Here is an 18,765-nt window from a genome sequence, read left to right as displayed (position 1 = left end):
ATACTCACAGCACGAGGGGTAGTCGAGGTACACCGGGGACGAGTGCCGGTACGACTTTTGAACTGTGGAGAGGAAGAGGTCACTTTGCCAAGGTATGCTACAGTGGCAAAGCTATATACTGTTGACAACAATGCCATCACAACCATTGAGCCCTTAGAACCAACCTGTCAGGTGGAAGTCAACGGCTCAGATGGAGAATTGGAGGATTGGTGCCAACAGCTACACGTGGGCATAAATTCAACACCTACCCATCAAAAACAAGGGGTGTATAGGCTAGTGACGGAATATGAACAAGTCTTCAGTAAACACCCATTGGACTTCGGACGGATAGAAGGGGTAGAACACACAATCCCCACCGGTGACCATCCCCCAATAAAAGAAAGATATAGACCCATACCGCCCGCTCACTATCAATGTGCAAAAGATATGCTGAGGGAGATGAAACAGGCAGGGGTAATAAGAGACAGCTGTAGCCCCTGGGCGGCCCCTCTAGTGATTGTCAAAAAAAAGGACGGAACCATGAGAATGTGCGTAGACTACCGGCGGATTAATAACATCACCCATAAAGACGCCTACCCCTTGCCTAGGATAGAAGAGTCCTTGACTGCTTTGAAATCTGCTAATTATTTTTCCACCTTAGACTTAACAAGTGGGTATTGGCAAGTCCCTGTGGCTGAGAGAGATAAGGAAAAGACGGCATTCACCACACCAATGGGTCTATGTGAATTTAATCGCATGCCATTCGGACTCTGCAACGCATCCGGTACCTTCCAGCGGCTGATGGAATGCTGCCTCGGACACAAGAACTTCGAGACCGTCCTCCTGTACCTAGATGATGTGATCGTCTACTCAAAGACTTACGAACAACACTTAAAAGACCTGGCAGAAGTGTTCGAAGCCTTATCCAGGTATGGCATGAAAATCAAGCCATCCAAATGTCACCTTCTCAAGCCAAAGGTACAGTACCTGGGACACATCGTGAGTTCGGAGGGAGTAGCACCGGATCCCGAGAAAATAAGCGCCATAAGGGATTGGCCAAGACCTACCAACGCAAAAGAAGTGAGGCAATTCCTGGGATTGGTGGGTTACTATCGCAGATTTATAAAAGGATTTACCAAGTTGGCAGCACCCTTCAAGACGCCTTGGTAGGGCAGACGAAGAAACCTTCAAACCGAAACCCTCCTTTTCAGTGGAACGACGAAAGGGAAGACTCCTTTGAACAACTAAAGAAGGCACTAACCGGAGAAGAGGTTCTGGCATACCCAGATTACCATCAACCTTTCATCCTCTACACCGATGCCAGTAATGTGGGACTAGGAGCGGTGCGGTCACAAAAGCAAGAAGGTCGGGAGAAAGTCATCGCCTTTGCAAGTAGAAAGCTCCGGCCAACTGAAAGAAATTCAGAAAATTACAGCTCCTTCAAATTGGAACTACTGGCAGTAGTTTGGGCTGTGACTGAACGTTTCAAACACTATCTGGCCGCTGCAGAATTTATTGTCTATACTGACAACAATCCGTTGACCCATCTGGACACAGCTAAATTAGGTGCGTTAGAACAGCGATGGATAGCCCGGTTATCTAATTACAACTTCATAATCAAGTATCGAGCAGGTCGCAAGAATGGAAATGCCGATGCCCTATCCCGGATGCCACACTTGAGAGATGTAGAAGAAGAAATGGGGGAGCTTGAAGAAATTGAACTACCAGCCTTCCATCATCCCAAGGCAAAACATCATCAGTCAAGTACCTATCAGAAACAACAAGAGGTGAATTTTAATCCGTTAGCACACCATAGATGGGCTGACACCCAAGACAGCAATCTGGCTGTGAAGTTGGTGAAGGAACTGCTGACTGAGCAAAGTGCATATCCCGATGAGGATGCCCCAGAAGAGACGCATCAACTCTGGAAAGAGAGAGGCAAAATGTTCCTGTATCAAGGGAAGCTCTGTAGAAGGTACACCAATCCGAAAACACATGAATTGTTTTGGCAAATTATCGTGCCTAAACAAGATGTCAAGATGGTCCTCGAAGCTTACCATAATGGTGCTCGTCACTTCGGTTGGAAAAAGTTAGAAGTACTTCTAAGAGAAAGATTTTATTGGGTCGGGATGAGAAAATCAATCGAACAGTGGTGCAGAAATTGTGGCCCGTGCAACCTCAGAAGAAACGATCAAAAGAACCAAAGAGCACCACTGCAGCCCATAATCACCAAACAAACACTTGAACTTGTAGCCATGGACCACGTGAAGTTGACACCAAGCCGGTCCGGCTATGTCTATGCCTTGACCATCGTGGATCATTATTCACGCTTCTTGGTAGTAGTACCTGTAAAAGATCTGACAGCAAAAACAGCAGCCAAAGCGTTCCAAACGTACTTTTGTAGACCCCATGGATATCCGGAACAGGTTCTCACCGACCAAGGTACAGCCTTTGAATCAGAGATCTTCAGAGAATTCTGTAATATGTATGGTTGCAAAAAGATCCGGACGACGGCCTATCATCCACAAACAAACGGCTTATGCGAGAAGATGAACCATATTGTAATAGACCTACTAAAGACTTTACCTGAGACAGATAGGAATCAATGGCCAGAGAAATTGCCTGACTTGGTGGATCTGTATAATCATGTCCCGGTGAGCTCCACCAACTGCACCCCAGCTTACCTTATGCGTGCAAGACCCGGCCAATTACCAATCGATCTAGAAATGGGAATTCTGAAACCAGACGCAGAAGTTCAAGACTCCAATTGGGATATCATATGGCAAAAGCAGTATCGCCAAGTGCAAGAGAGTGTGGAAAGAAGCCTTCAGCAAACTAGAGAAAGACAAAAGCGAACTTTCAACCAGAATGCTCTAGCGACCCCATTAAGACCGGGTGACCAAGTGCTCAAGAGAAATCGTCGAACCAATAAACTAGACAATCAGTGGGAAGCCGTACCCTACACAGTTTTACCAACAAGAATGGATAATCCTAAAATGTGTCTCATTAGCAAAAACGGAGGCTTAACATCTGTATTAGTGTCAAGAGACAATCTTAAATTGTGTCCGGAAGCATTGAAAGAGCCAGAAGTTGTCCAGCCAGAATCAGAAGTTATTCAACCCATACAGGTTCAACCAGTAAAGGAAAAAGAAGAGGAAATGTATCACACCTGTATAGGAGACTTTCCCAAAACCCTACTAACATACCATGGTGCAGTAGTGGTTCCCATGGTGGCCTTTTACCCAACACCGAACCCAATACCAGAAGTCCCAAGACAGGAAGAGGCTGACCCCGCACTACAGGAGGTTCCAGGCCACGAAGAACAGATTCCTGATCAGAGTAATCCCATTCACGGTGGACTTGCCAACTCCATAGTCATGGAATTATCTTTAGCAGAGCGGGCAGATACTACATCCGCAGTAGACAGTAGTACTCCACATGAAGAGATACCGCTATTACGTAGATCACAGCGTAGTACCCAGGGTCAATTACCGGCCAGGTATGCAGATTACCAACTATAAAGCTCATAATGTGAATTGTATATATGTTATGCCGTATATAGTTAAACAGAAAATGTAGTATAGTCATTGTTATCAGTCTGCAACGTTTAAGCCCAGTGCCTACAGAGACTTGTCTGTATGAACTTCTTGCATATTCTTGAACTTGTTATCAGCCCGGAGGCACTAAATCAAAGCTCCGGAAAGACTGCTTTTTGAACTTTGGTTTTTGCTCTTTTTGAATTTTCTTTAGACTTTATATTGACAACTTCATTGGAAAAATGGAACTAAATTCCTGGACACAAAGTGCAGTGCCTTTCCTAGTACCTTCAAGGATAGGACTGTATTAATGGACGCTATTTGAAGTGACTTTTTACAGAACTCTATTTTTGTTTCCTTGAGTGGTTTTTGTAACTTTTCATTTTTAAGACTCTGTGCATATTAATTGTTATTTCAAAATGTTATCGTCCCACAGTCCCGGAGTACTGTTCTTAACTAAGGGGGAATGTGGCACCCCTAGGGGTATTTGCCTCAAAAATAGTTACTGACAGTAAATACAAATACTAAAATAGCAAGACTGCACTACCACCTCCGGCCAGAAGGGGGAGCTCCAGAGACTCCCCTTGATCCATTCTGGTCTGAGAGAAGAAATGGCAGTTGGGCTAAGGAGCTGAAAGTGAGAGGTCATACAGCTGAATTTCTAACAGCCCTATGACGGTTTCCAGGCCCAAATCACCGGCCTGAGGAGAAGAGGAACAGAGAGAAAGGACATTGTGAGAATCGGGTAGCATTAATCACTACCCAGAACAGGCGCAAAGACGGATACCGGATCCGTGGCTGTATTCATTATATATAATACAGCAACTGGAAAAACATGAGGTGATATCAGCTTCACTAGGGCCGGACGCAGCAACAGACACAGAGTTCAGCGGTACTCCTGGAGGGGGTAAGCCGATAAAAGGACTCGGGTTGCCCGTCGAACCAGGACCCGGAGGGGACAGATTGGGCCGGCAGCCAGTTCACATACAGCAGCAGGGCCACACAGAAATTGCGTACAATAAGAGGCGAAGACCCCGGCAGGGTCAAAGTAACTCAGAGTTCCCATACAGACTCCGGTGACAGGACTGGTTGTAAATCCTTTTATGTTAAAGTAAACTGGTTAAACATTTCAGTGCCTCAGTCTTTCATTTGGACAATAGCCATCTATCCAGGATCGGGATCGTCACCGCTGGGAGAACCTGCTGCTGATCAAGTAAGTGCCTGTCCCCTCACGATACCCCTTACACTGTGCATTGCCTGAGGCCACAGCACCGGGTCAAGCCACCCGTGACATCCCCCTCAAGAGACAGACCCCATTGGTCCGGTGCTGGGTATCCCGGTCTCTTGGGTGTCACAGGTGGATCCTGGCAGTGACGGACTGGTGGTTTATATCTACAGCTGTGGCAAAAATTAAGAGACCACCACATCAAAACCCTGTCATGGGCAGACCAATCTCCACACCTAAACCCCATTGAAAACCTCTGGAATGTAATCAAGAGGATGATAGATAGTCACAAGCGATGAACAAAGAAGAACTGCATAAATTGTTGTGTCAGAGGCAGTGTGAAAGACTAGTGGAAAGCATGCCAAGACGCATGAAAGCTGTGATTAAAAATCATGGTTATTCCACAAAATATTGATTTCTGAACACTTCCTAAGTTAAAACATCAATATTATCGTTTCTAAATGATTTTGAAGTAGTTTTCTATGCATTATTTGAGGTCTGAAAGCTCTGATTTTTTTATTTTGACCATTTTTCTTTGTCAGGAAAAAAATACAAAATGTATTGCTTGGAAATTCGGAGACATGTTGTCAGAAGTTTATAGAATAAAAAAACTATTTACGTTTTGCTCAAAAATATACCTAGAAAGAGAAAAAATCTGACAAACTGAACATTTTGCAGTTGTCTCTTAACTTTTGCCAGACCTATATATTCCCGGCCTGGGACTGGTATATATATATATATATATATGTATGTATATATATATATATATATACCGCCCTCACTGAAGAGTGCTTCGATAACCAGTGAGTAACAGGGCAGCCTCTTCGCTACTACTTATCCTAGGTGCAGTTCCCTGACTGACTGGTAAGGGGGCACCAGAGAACTGTAAATGCCTAAGCTCTGTCACAGATTGGTGAAGGCGGTGGGATATCCGTATTCCCCCGCCTCTCATTTTCCTTACAAGTGGTGGCAGCAGTGGGATCGAGATAATAGTGTGTGTGGGAACCCTACTCCTAGACACTAAGGACTACCAGCAGTAGCTTTTGCTGCTGAGGTCTTAAAAGGAACCTGTCACCCCCAAAATTGAAGGTGAGCTAAGCCCACTTGTTTATGTGATTTTGGTTTTATTTATATACAGTATATATATTCTTTTCAAGTGGTTCTTTTTTGGTATAGTATTCTGTTGTCTGCTTGAACTTAATTTGATTTTGTGATAGGTTCTCTTGTGCTCCTATTTTTTTGGTTTAAAGTATGGGAGACATGGGGGCAGTATGGGAGACACAAGGGCAGGATGGACACACGTGGCAGAATGGGAGACACGGGAACAGAATGGAGACAATGAGCAGGATGGGAGACAGGGGGCAGGAGGGGAGACATGGGGGCAGGATGGGAGACACAAGGGCAGGATGGACACACGGGGCAGAATGGAGACATGGGGCAGAATGAGAGACATGGGGGCAGGATCGAAACAAGGGGTAGAATGGAGATAGGGGGCAGAATGGAGACACGGGTAGGATGGAGATACGGGGGCAGAAAGGAGGCAGGATGGGAGACAAGGGGCAGAATGGAGACAAGGGGCAGAATGGAGACACAAGCAGGATGGGAGACACGGGGCAGAATGTAGCCAGGGGGCAGGATGGTAGACAAGGGGGCAGAATGTAGACAAAAGGCAGGATGGGAGACACAGGGGCAGGATGGGGGACACGGGGTAGGATGGGAGACACGGGGGCAGGATGGGAGACATGGGGGCAGAATGTAGACAAGGGGCAGAATGTAGACAAGGGGCAGAATGGAGATGGGGCAAGATGGGTGACACGGGACAGAATGAAGACAAGGGCCAGGATGGGAGAAATGGGTGCAGGATAGGAGACAAGGGGAAGATTAGAGACACAGGGTAGGATGGAAATGGGGTAGAATGGAGACAAGGGGCAGGATGGGAGACATGGGGGCAGGATGGAGACATGGGGCAGGAATGGAGACATGGGGACAGAATGGAGACATGGGGCAGAATGGAGATATGGGGGCAGAATGGAGACATGGGGCAGAATGGAGACATGGGGGCAGGAAGGAGGCAGGATGGGAGACAAGGGGCAGAATGGGAGACATAGGGGCAGGATAGGAGACAAGGGGTCGAATTGAGACACGGGGGCAGGATGGAGACAGGGGGCAGAATGGAGACAAGCGGCAGAATGGAGACAAGAAGCAGGATAGGAGACACGGGGCAGGATGAGAGACATGGGGGCAGGATGGAGGCATGGGGCAGAATGGGAGACATGGGGCAGGATGGGAGACAAAGGGGCAGAATGGAGACAAGGGGCAGAATGGAGACAGGGGTCAGAATGGAGACATGGCAGGATGGAGACATGGGAGCAGGACGGAGGCAGGATGGGAGACAAGAGGCAGAATGTAGATGGGGAAAAATGGAGACACGGGCAGGTGGGATACACAGGGGCAGAATGTAGACAAAGGGCAGAATGGAGACAGGGGGTAAGATGGGAGACACAGGGCAGAATGTCGACAAGGGGCAGGATGGGAGACACGGGGTAAGGATGGGGAACACGGAGCAGGATGGGAGACGTGGGTGCAGGATGGGAGACAAGGGGCAGGATGGGAGTCAGGGGGCAGGATTGGAGACATGGGGCAGGATGGAGACACAGGGGACAGGATGGAGACACAGGTGGCAGGATGGAGACATGGATACAGATGGGGCAGGAATATAGGACAGGATGGAGACAGATGGGGCAGGATGGAGACAGATGGGGCAGGATCATAGGGCAGGATGGAGACACATGGTGCAGGATCATGGGGCAGGATGGAGACAGATGGTGCAGAATCATGGGGCAGGATGGAGACAGATGGGGCAGGATCATGGGGCAGATGGGGCAGAATCATGGGGCTGATGGGCAGGATCATGGAGCAGATGGGACAGGATCAAGGGGCAGATGGGGCAGGATCATGGGACAGATGGGACAGGATCATGGGAAAGATGGGGCAGGATGGGACATCACATCAAGGCAGGATGGAAGAACATATGGCTGGAGTCAAGAACGAGACACACGGGGGCCAGAATGGGGGATGTTATTACTGCAGTGATGTATTTATTTTATTTTTTGAGGATACTGTTTCAAATAGGGGTGTCGGTCCTGTTACTGTTCAGAGCAAAACACTGTCCCCTTTTTTTCCTCATCTGGTGTAGTTTAGAATTTGGGAAAAAAATAAGTAATGTGTTCTGCAAGCGGTGCTCTAGATAACTGTGTAATTTCCTGCACAGACGAGCCCTGGCTGGAAGAAGTGATGGCGGTCTGTGCTGGATGAAGATGAAAAGCAAAAATGAAGGACTTGACCTAGAGACGTCACTTGTGAGTCAGTGTGTTACCTGTACACTGACACTATACATTCTATACTATATACAACAGGGGTGTCAAACTGCATTCCTTGAGTGCCTCAAACCATGCGTGTTTTCAAGATTTCCTTAGCATTGCACAAGGTGCTGGAATCATTCTGTGCAGGTGATTGAATTATCACCTGTGCAATGCAAGGAAATCCTGAAAACATGACCTGTTTGCAGCCCTCGAGGAATGCAGTTTGACGCCCCTGATATACAGCAGTCCTGTGTACAATGTCACCAGTGATCACTGTATTATCATTACACTATACATTAAATACAGAGCCCCTGTGTATAAAGTCACCGGTGATCACTTTTTACCTGTACACAGACATTGCATGCTAAGTACAGATCTCCTGTGTATAATGGCACTTATCGTGATATTAGTATTGTGTTTTTTTTATTACTGATCAGTATTTTAGTATTCAGTCACTATGTGGTGGTAATATGATGTCCGGCCATGGTCTGGCGGTATTTGTTCCTTGTATATGCTATTATTTAGTCACTATGTGGTGGTATTATGTGGTCTGGTAATAGTGTGGTGGTATTTGTTCCTTGTATGTGGTATTATTGGTCATCATGTGGTGGTAATATGTGGTCTAGACATGGTGAGGTGGTATTTGTCCATTGTATGTGATATTATTCGGTCGCTGTGGTGGTAATATGTGGTCTGGAAATGGTGTGGTGGTATGTGTTCCTTGTATGTGGTATTATAGGTCCCTATGTGGTGATAATATAGTGTCTGGTCATGGTGCAGTGGTATTTGTCCCCTGTATGCGATATTATTGGTCATTTTAAAAATTGAAAAATAAATAAAATTACACCTAAATTGTATTGGATATTTTAACGAATATTTAATAGGTTAGAGTAGAGTAGGGCCTGGCCAGCCAAAATAGTCTACCTTGTCGTGGTGGCGGCTTAAAAAAATCTTTTGACTGTGGACAGTTCGAGGGGTGGAGGTGGGGCTGGGGTGGAGTCTGGGCAGAGTCTCAAGGGGGCCTCCAAAATTTTGCAAGTATGGGGCCTCAAAATTTCTAGTGGCAGCCCTGCCCGAAAGTGGTAGCTTTGTCATCCATTTGGGCCAACCAGGTGGCTACCGCCTTACTGGAGGTTTTCTCCAGAGTGAGGTTTCCCCAGGAAATGCTCACCGACCGAGGGACCCAGCTCATGTTGCCGCTGATGGTGTCCCTCTGTAATCTAGTGGTCAGCCCATACCAGTCACAGACTAATGGCCTGTGCAAGCAGTTCAATGGCTCCTTAAGTGGATGCTTAAGATGTTGGTCGACTCCCACATGAGAGATTAGGAGTAATACCTCCCACACTGGGAGGTTCCACAGGCCTCAACAGGGTTCTTCCCCTTTGAGCTCCTGTATGGGTGACATGTGCAGAGGCCCCTGGCTCTAGTGAAAGAGGCATGGGAAGGGGACTTGGTCACCCCTGGAGTGTCGGTCATCGAGTATGTTGTACGCTTCCAGGACAAGATGGCTTTTATGCGGCTGGTGCATGACAATATGGCCCAAGCCCAGACTGACCAGAAGCATTGGTATGATCAGAAAGCTTGTGAGAGGACCTACCAGGTGTTCAAAAGGTGTGGGTACTGGTCTCCGTACCACAGAACAAGCTTCAGCAGCTCAATGCCATCATGTACCTGGTAACCCTGGACCACACCTGTTGAAAAAGGAAGGCCTTCCATGTGAACATGATGAAGGCCCATCATTAGCGGGAGGTCTGCACATGTGCAACCTTCCCAAGGAAAGTGAGGCAGAAACCCTCCTGGATCTGCTCACCCAGGCCAAGGCGGGAGGATCCATTAAGGATGTGTAGGTTGGCAACCATCCATGATGTGAATACTGGGAATCACCCCCAGATCTAGTGTTCAGAATTTCGAGTCTCTCTCGAGGAGCAGTAGCACATGCATAAGGAGACTTACATAATGCTGAAGCTGGGGGTGATCCAAGCTTCCTGTCACGTGTTGGCTTCCCCAGAAGTTCTCATCCCCAAAAAGGACCTAACAAACCGGTTCTGCGTGGTCTACAGGGGGCTCAATGCTGTGAAGGTCACTGATGCGTTCCCCATACCACACATCGATGACCAGTTGGCTTGGGCTAAGTACCTGACCATCATGGATCTAGGTCAGGGATATTGGCAGATTCCCCTGACACTTGAGGCACGGGGATGTTCTGCCTTTAACCCTTTTGGACTGTGCGAGTCCACTGTGATGCTGTTTGGCATGAAGAATGTCCCTGCCACTATTCAGCAGGTGGTCAACACACTGCTCAAGGAACTTGAAAGGTACGCGGCCACGTATCAGGATGATATTGCCATCTTCATTCCCACCTGGGAGGATCACCTGGAGCATCTGGCGCAAGTGCTCGTGTGGATCCAATGGGCAGGTTTGACCATCAAGCCAGAAAAATGCCAGCTGGGCATGAGCAAGGTCTTCTACCTTGGTCACCGGGTAGGCAGGTAGAGTTCTGAAGCCAAAGCCTGGGAAAATGGATGTATTGCATCCTGGCCCACCCCCAGGACCAAGAAGCAACTGATGTCCTTCTTGGGGACCGCCAGGTATTATAGGAGGTTTGCCCCACAGTATAGTACCCTGGCAAAGCCCCTGACGGACCTCACCAAGAAGAAAATCCTACAGAAAAAATGAAGTACTAAGCCAAATTAAAATTTATAATTTTTATAAATAATAATAATTAAAAAACAAAAAAATAAAAATAAATATAAAAAGAGTAAGGAGATGGAAAACAAGAGAGGATGTCGGTGTGTACCCTACAGGTACAAAATGATGTATCCAAGTACAATATATATATATATATATATATATATATATATATACATATATATATATATATATATGTATATATAATCCCATCAATAAAAAATATAATCAAATAAAAGCAACATTTCTTAAACAGATCATAAAATAATCACTAAATAAAATGCTTTATAGATAACGCCATTGAAATAAAGAATTATATGATCAAGACACAAGGTGCATGTGCAAAACCAAGATTACATGGGAATTTCATCATAATCCTAAAAATGTAAATAAACATATATGCAGACAAAAAATACTAACCAAAGAATAAATGAATATATAAGGTGCAAGTGCTGTTCAAAAAATCTATTACCATTAGGTTTAGATAGAAAAATTCATCATGATGTCTGCTTGAAGAGTGTAAGGTGTAAGTGCACACAAACCTAGGTGGTTAGTCACAGAAAGACAGCCAGAGACCTCTATGCGCATTTCGCATATGGCTTCTTCAATAGGGGAGTTTCCCCTATTCAGCTAGGAGATTTCAGTCCAACCCAGAGGGGCGGTGGGAAATATGGGAGGGGGCGAGCTAGGGGTTAAAAGCTAGCTACACACATTTAGCCAGTGTCATTGTTCTGCTATAGAAGCAGCATCATGTCACACGTGGAGACGGACCAGAAACTAAGAAAGTACCTGTGAACTCGAGCGCTTCTCTGAGCCCAGATGTTATAAGGAACGGTAAAATAACACATACCACTAACTGTAATCCCATCCCTGTACCTTCCCTTTATCTGTACTTCTGGCTGTAATATCTGAATATTACTCTGTATATATTTTTATTATCTAGTGCACCTTTCAGCAATTAAAAAATCAATTCATTTTGGGCTGATCTTTTATCTTAAATCTCAATTTTCCATGTCCGTGAGTCAGTCTAGTACTTATAATCTACCTGAGGTTGGTTTCTGACCCGATATAAGCTTGTTAACGGACAGGGCTTATGTCTAACGAGTAGGGTTGAGCGAAACGGATCGTTCATGTTCAAAAGTCGCTGACTTTTGGCAAAGTCGGGTTTCATGAAACCCGACCCGACCCCTGTGTGGGTCGGCCATGCGGTACGCGACTTTCGCGCCAAAGTCGCGTTTCAATGACGCTAAAAGCGCTGTTTCTCAGCCAATGAAGGTGGACGCAGAGTGTGGGCAGCGTGATGACATAGGTCCTGGTCCCCACCATCTTAGAGAAGGGCATTGCAGTGATTGGCTTGCTGTCTGCGGCGTCACAGGGGCTATAAAGGGGCGTTCCCGCCGACCGCCATCTTACTGCTGCTGATCTGAGCCTAGTGAGAGGTTGCTGCCGCTTCGTCAGAAGCAGGGATAGCGTTAGGCAGGGTCCATTAACCCCCAAACCGCTTGTGCTGTAGCGATTTCCATTGTCCAACACCACCTTTGATGTGCAGGGACAGTGGAAGCTACATTTTTTTTTCCTCAGCGCTGTAGCTCATTGGGCTGCCCTAGAAGGCTCCCTGATAGCTGCATTACTGTGTGTACGCCGCTGTGCAAACCAACTGCTTTTTTCAAAGCACAAATCCTGTTGTTCCTTCCTTTCTGCACAGCTATCTTTTTTGTTTGTCCACACTTTTTATTTAATTTGTGCATCAGTCCACTCTTTATTGCTGCCTGCCATACCTGGCTGAGATTACTGCAGGGAGATAGTAATTGTAGGACAGTACCTTTTTTTTTTTTTTTTTTTTAATTCTCCCTAAAAAAATAAGTTGTGTGAGATTAAGATTGGCATTTCTGCTAGAGTGCCATCCCTGTGTGTGCCATCTCTCTCACATAGTGGGCCATAGAAAGCCTTTTTATTTTTCTGTTTTTTTTTGGGGGGGGGGTTTATAAATTCTCCCTGAAAAAAAAAAACAGTGGGAGATTAATATTGGCCTTTGGGCTTGTGTGCCAGTCCTGAGTGTGCCATCTCTCTCTCAAATAGTGGGCCATACAAAGCCTATTTATTTATTTTTTTTAAATTTGGTTTCTAAATTCTCCCTGAAAAAATAACAAAAAACCATGGGAGATTAATATTGGCCTTTCTGCTTGTGTGCCACTCCTGACTCCTGGGTGTGCCATCTCTCTCTCTCAAATAGTGGGCCATAGAAAGCCTATTTTTTTTTTATTTGGTTTCTAAATTCTCCCTGGAAAAATTTAAAAAAAATCAGTGGGAGTTTAATATTGGCCTTTCAGCTTGTGTGCCAGTCCTGACTCCTGGGTGTGCCATCTCTCTCTCTCAAATAGTGGGCCATAGAAAGCCTATTTTTTGTTTTTTTTATTTGGTTTCTAAATTCTCCCTGAAAAAATAAAAAAAAAATCAGTGGGAGTTTAATATTGGCCTTTCAGCTTGTGTGCCAGTCCTGACTCCTGGGTGTGCCATCTCTCTCTCTCAAATAGTGGGCCATAGAAAGCCTATTTTTTTATTATTATTATTATTTGGTTTCTAAATTCTCACTGAAAAAAATCAAATTTTTTTATTTGGTTTCTAAATTCTCCCTGAAAAAATCAATTTTTTTTATTTGGTTTCTAAATTCTCCCTGAAAAAAAAAGTGGGAGATTAATATTGACATTTGTGCTTGAGTGACAGTCCTGCGTGTGTGGCATCTCTCTCATTTGGTGCCACCGAAAACAGAATGTGTAACATTGTGCCTGATTTTCCTTGCGGTCTCACCCACCTGTAAAGGGATATCTAAATCATACTGAAGTTATAGCTCACCGTGTAAGTTGTTTGACAGCAACAAATACCGTTACTTTGGTTACGTTATTAAAACAATGAGGAAGTCTGGTGGAAGAGGTCGTGGCCGTGGGCGTTCATTGTCAGCTGGTAATGATGGTAGTGGTAGTTGAGCATCAGGTGGTCGTGGGAAAAAAAATATTGCACCTAAGTCTGGAGCTGTGGAGCCAGGTTCGTCGTCTGGCTACAGAAGGCCTCGAACGCTCCCTTTTCTGGGAGTAGGAAAACCGCTTTTAAAGCCGGAGCAGCAAGAGCAAGTTTTGGCTTACCTTGCTGACTCAGCCGCTAGCTCTTTTGCCTCCTCTTTTGAAACTGGTAAATGTAAAGCAGCACGTCGTTAGTGGATGTTCACGGTCAGGGACAAGTCGCTTCCTTGTCCTCTTCAGCAAAAACAACAACAGAGAAGGATGCAGCAGGCGACACAACGGGTTACTCCATAGAGCTCTTTACACATACCGTCCCTGGCTTAGAAAGTGAAACAGTTAACAGGCCATGCCCATTACAAGTTGAATCTGACATGGAGTGCACTGATGCACAGCCACAGCCAGACTACTATGCTGGTCCTTTGACTCAGACCACAACATTGCCCTCGCAGGGTACTGATCCAGAATCAGACCCTGATGAGAATATGTTGCCCTGTCACGAACGCTATACCACCGACTTACACGGTGACACAGACGAAGTTGCACACGAGCTAGAAGAGGAGGTTATAGATGACCCAGTTGTTGACCCCGATTGGCAGCCATTGGGGGAACAGGGTGCAGGCGGCAGTAGTTCTGAAGCGGAGGAGGAGGGGCCGCAGCAGGCATCAACATCGCAACAGGTTCCATCTGCCGGGCCCGTAGATGGGACAAAACGCGTGGCAAAGCCAAAACCTGTTGGAGGACAGCGTGGCCATCCGGTTAAAGCTCAGTCTGCAATGCCTGAAAAGGGATCCGAGGCTCGAAAGAGTGCAGTCTGGCATTTTTTTAAACAACATCCAATTGATCAGCGCAAAGTCATCTGTCAAAAATGTTCAACTACCTTAAGCAGAGGTCAGAATCTGAAAAGTCTCAATACAAGTTGCATGCATAGACATTTAACCACCATGCATTTGCAAGCCTGGACTAACTACCAAACGTCCCTTAAGGTTGTAGCACCCTCGGCCAATGAAGCTAGTCAGCAACGCTACATCCCTGCCGTCACTGTAAGGCCACCATTTTCCGCACCACCTGCAGTATCTGTGCAGGCCAAAGCAGTCAGGGTCAGGGAATCACCAATTTCGTAGTAGGAAACACTGCATCTAGGGCACCGGCGGAAACAATACCGTCTCCAACCGTCTCTCAGTCTGCTATGTCCACCAGCACCCCCGCTAGTTCCACGATCTCCAGCTCTCCAGTCCAGCTCATCCTACATGAGAATCTGGTTAGAAAAAGGAAGTACTTATCCTCGCATCAGCGTACACAGGGTTTGAACGCCCACATAGCTAGACTAATCTCGTTAGAGATGATGCCCTACCGGTTAGTTGAAAGCGAAGCTTTCAAAGCCCTGATGGACTATGCTGAACCACGCTACGAGCTACCCCGTCGACACTTCTTTTCGAGAAAAGCCATCCCAGCCCTCCACCAGCATGTTAAAGAGCGCATCGTCCATGCACTCAGGCAATCTGTGAGTAGAAAGGTGCACCTGACAACAGATGCATGAACCAGTAGGCATGGCCAGGGACGTTACATGTCCATCACGGCACACTGGGTGAATGTGGTGGATGCAAGGTCCACAGGGGACATCAATTTCGGGACAGTTCTGCCTAGCCCACGGTCTAGGAAACAGTTGGCTGTAGGTGTTCGCACCCCCTCCTCCTCCTCCTCGTCCTTCTGCAGAAGCGAGAGCTCGTCCACAGACCGCAGTCGCCCAACCACTCCATCCGCAGCTGCCACTGTTGCACACCAGTTGTCCCATTATGGGCCAGCTACTGGCAAGCGTCAGCAGGCTGTATTGGCTATGAAGTGTTTGGGCGACAACAGACACACCGCGGAAGTTCTGTCCGAGTTCTTGCAGAGAGAAACGCAGTCGTGGCTGGGCACAGTAGATTTTGAGGCAGGCAAGGTAGTGAGTGATAACGGATGGAATTTCATGGCTGCCATCTCCCTTTCCCAAATGAAACACATTCCTTGCCTGGCTCACACCTTAAACCTGGTGGTGCAGTGCTTCCTGAAAAGTTATCCGGGGTTATCCGACCTGCTCCTCAAATTGCGCGGACTTTGCTCACATATCTGCCGTTCGCCCGTACACTCCAGCCGTATGCAGACCTATCAGCGGTCTTTGAACCTTCCCCAGCATCACCTAATCATAGACGTTGCAACAAGGTGGAACTCAACACTGCACTTGCTTCAGAGACTGTGCGAACAAAGGCGGGCTGTTATGTTTTTGTGGGAGGATACACATACACGGGCAGGCAGTAGGATGGCAGACATGGAGTTGTCAGGTGTGCAGTGGTCGAAGATACAAGACATGTGTCAAGTCCTTCAGTGTTCTGAGGAATGCACACGGCTGGTTAGTGCAGACAACGCCATATTAAGCATGAGCATCCCCCTAATGTGTCTGCTGATGCAAAGTTTGACGCACATAAAAGAGCAGGCATCTGCAGCTGAGGAAGAGGAAAGCCTTGATGACAGTCAGCCATTGTCTGGTCAGGGCAGTGTACAGGACGAGGTAGCGGGCGAACAGGAGGAGGAGGACGAGGAGGATGATGGGGATGAGTATTTTTTTAATGAGGAAGCTTCTCCGGGGCCACTGGAAATTGTTGGCGTGGCAAGGCCGGGTTCTGGTTTTTTGAGGTACACAAGTGACGTAGATTTGCCTGAAACTGCCCCTCAACCAAGCACAACCGCAGATTTGACAACTGGATCTTTGGCACACATGGCGGATTATGCCTTTCGTATCCTCAAAAGGGACACACGCATTACGAAAATGATGAACGATGATGATTACTGGTTGGCCTGCCTCCTTGATCCTCGCTATAAGGGCAAACTGCAAAATATTATGCCACATGAGAACTTGGAACTAATATTAGCAACTAAACAATCAACTCTTGTTGACCGTTTGCTTCAGGCATTCCCAGCACACAGCGCCCGTGATCGTTCTCACATGAGCTGCAGGGGGCAGCAGACCAGAAGTGTTAGAGGTGCAGAAATCAGAAGTGGTGTTGGACAGAGGGGTTTTCTGACCAGGTTGTGGAGTGATTTTGCTATGACCGCAGACAGGACAGGTACTGCTGCATCAATTCAAAGTGACAGGAGACAACATTTGTCCAGTATGGTTACTAACTATTTTTCATCCCTTATCGATGTTCTATCTCAACCGTCATTCACATTTGATTACTGGGCATCCAAATTAGACACCTGGCCAGAATTGGCAGAATATGCATTGCAGGAGCTTGCTTGCCCGGCAGCTAGTGTCCTATCAGAAAGAGTATTCAGTGCTGCAGGTTCAATATTAACCGAAAAAAGGACTCGTCTGGCTACCTAAAATGTTGATGATCTAACCTTCATTAAAATGAACCACAACTGGATTTCGAATTCTTTTGCCCCACCTTGCCCAGCCGACACCTAGCTTTCCTATGAAAAGGTATTGCCTGTGGACTACTCTGAATGACTTTACCAATCTCGTAATTTGCAGCAGCTGATTGTCCAGCATACGACATGTTTACACCTCCCTAAATGGCCAAACTGCCCACACGGGGCCGTGGTATCGCCACTTGGCGCAAGCACCCGTGAGAGTGCTGTTTGTCTGAAGAGGTGGGTGTGCCCGCTTTTGGTCGACGGCACTGCCACTGGGTCCCTCATAGTACAATAAAGTGTCTCTGGCGGTGGTGGTGCGCACCCAACGTCAGACACACTGTTGTAACATGAGGGGCCCTGGGCCTGTACCGCCGGCCACAAGAGAGTTCCCTCACCCCCAGCTCAAACAGTGCTCTACCACTGGCACAATTATCTCTCACAGTTCCACCATTGTTTAGTCTATGCGCTGACATCCTTAAATTCCTGCCACTGACAATACCATTGTGTTGACATGTATGATGGTACTTAACATAGTCAGGAGCCGTGTCCTATATTTACCCAAGTAAATACTTTGCGCCAAATTACTAGGTCTGAAACTACGCAGAGGAGCCCACCCCTGTACCTAATGATTGCACCCTTTTGTGTTTTCCTTTTGTTGTAATGCGAGACATTAACATGTATTTATTGTTTGGGACTACTAACTGGCAGACACTCATTACAATCGGCCTCCGCTGACAACACCAATGCTGCCTGTGTACCCCTGCAAGAGAATTCAAAGTGCCTACAGCCAAATTTTATTATGTTAGTCCTTTGAAGCCTGTCTGCGGTCCCTCCTTCCACTAGGCCTCCACTGACCTGTCTACTGCTGCCCGTGTGCCCCTGGAACCAATTTTAAAGTGCCTACAGCCAAATTTCATTATGTTAGGCCTTCGAAGCCTGTCTGCGGTCCCTCCTTCCACTAGGCCTCCACTGACCTGTCTACTGCTGCCCGTGTGCCCCTGGAACCAATTTTAAAGTGCCTACAGCCCAATTTTATTATGTTAGGCCTTCAAAGCCTGTCTGCGGTCCCTCCTTCCACTAGGCCTCCACTGACCTGTTTACTGCTGCCCGTGTACCCCTGGAACCAATTTTAAAGTGCCTACAGCCCAATTTTATTATGTTAGGCCTTCGAAGCCTGTATGCAGTCCCTCCTTCCACTAGGCCTCCACTGACCTGTCTACTGCTGCCCGTGTGCCCCTGGAACCAATTTTAAAGTGCCTACAGCCATATTTTATTATGTTAGGCCTACTACGCCTGTCTGCGGTCCCTCCTTACACTTGTCCTCCACTGACCAGACCACTGCTGCCCGTGTACCCCTCGAACCAATTTTAAAGTGCCTACAGCCATATTTTATTATGTTAGGCCTACTACGCCTGTCTGCGGTCCCTCCTTACACTTGTCCTCCACTGACCAGACCACTGCTGCCCGTGTACCCCTGGAACCAATTTTAAAGTGCCTACAGCCTAATTTTGTTATGTTAGGCCTACTACGCCTGTCTGCGGTCCCTCCTTCCAATACTCCTCCAC

Source organism: Ranitomeya imitator, chromosome 8, assembly GCF_032444005.1.
Source record: "Ranitomeya imitator isolate aRanImi1 chromosome 8, aRanImi1.pri, whole genome shotgun sequence".
Taxonomy (NCBI): domain Eukaryota; kingdom Metazoa; phylum Chordata; class Amphibia; order Anura; family Dendrobatidae; genus Ranitomeya; species Ranitomeya imitator.
This window is presented reverse-complemented; position numbering follows the sequence as displayed.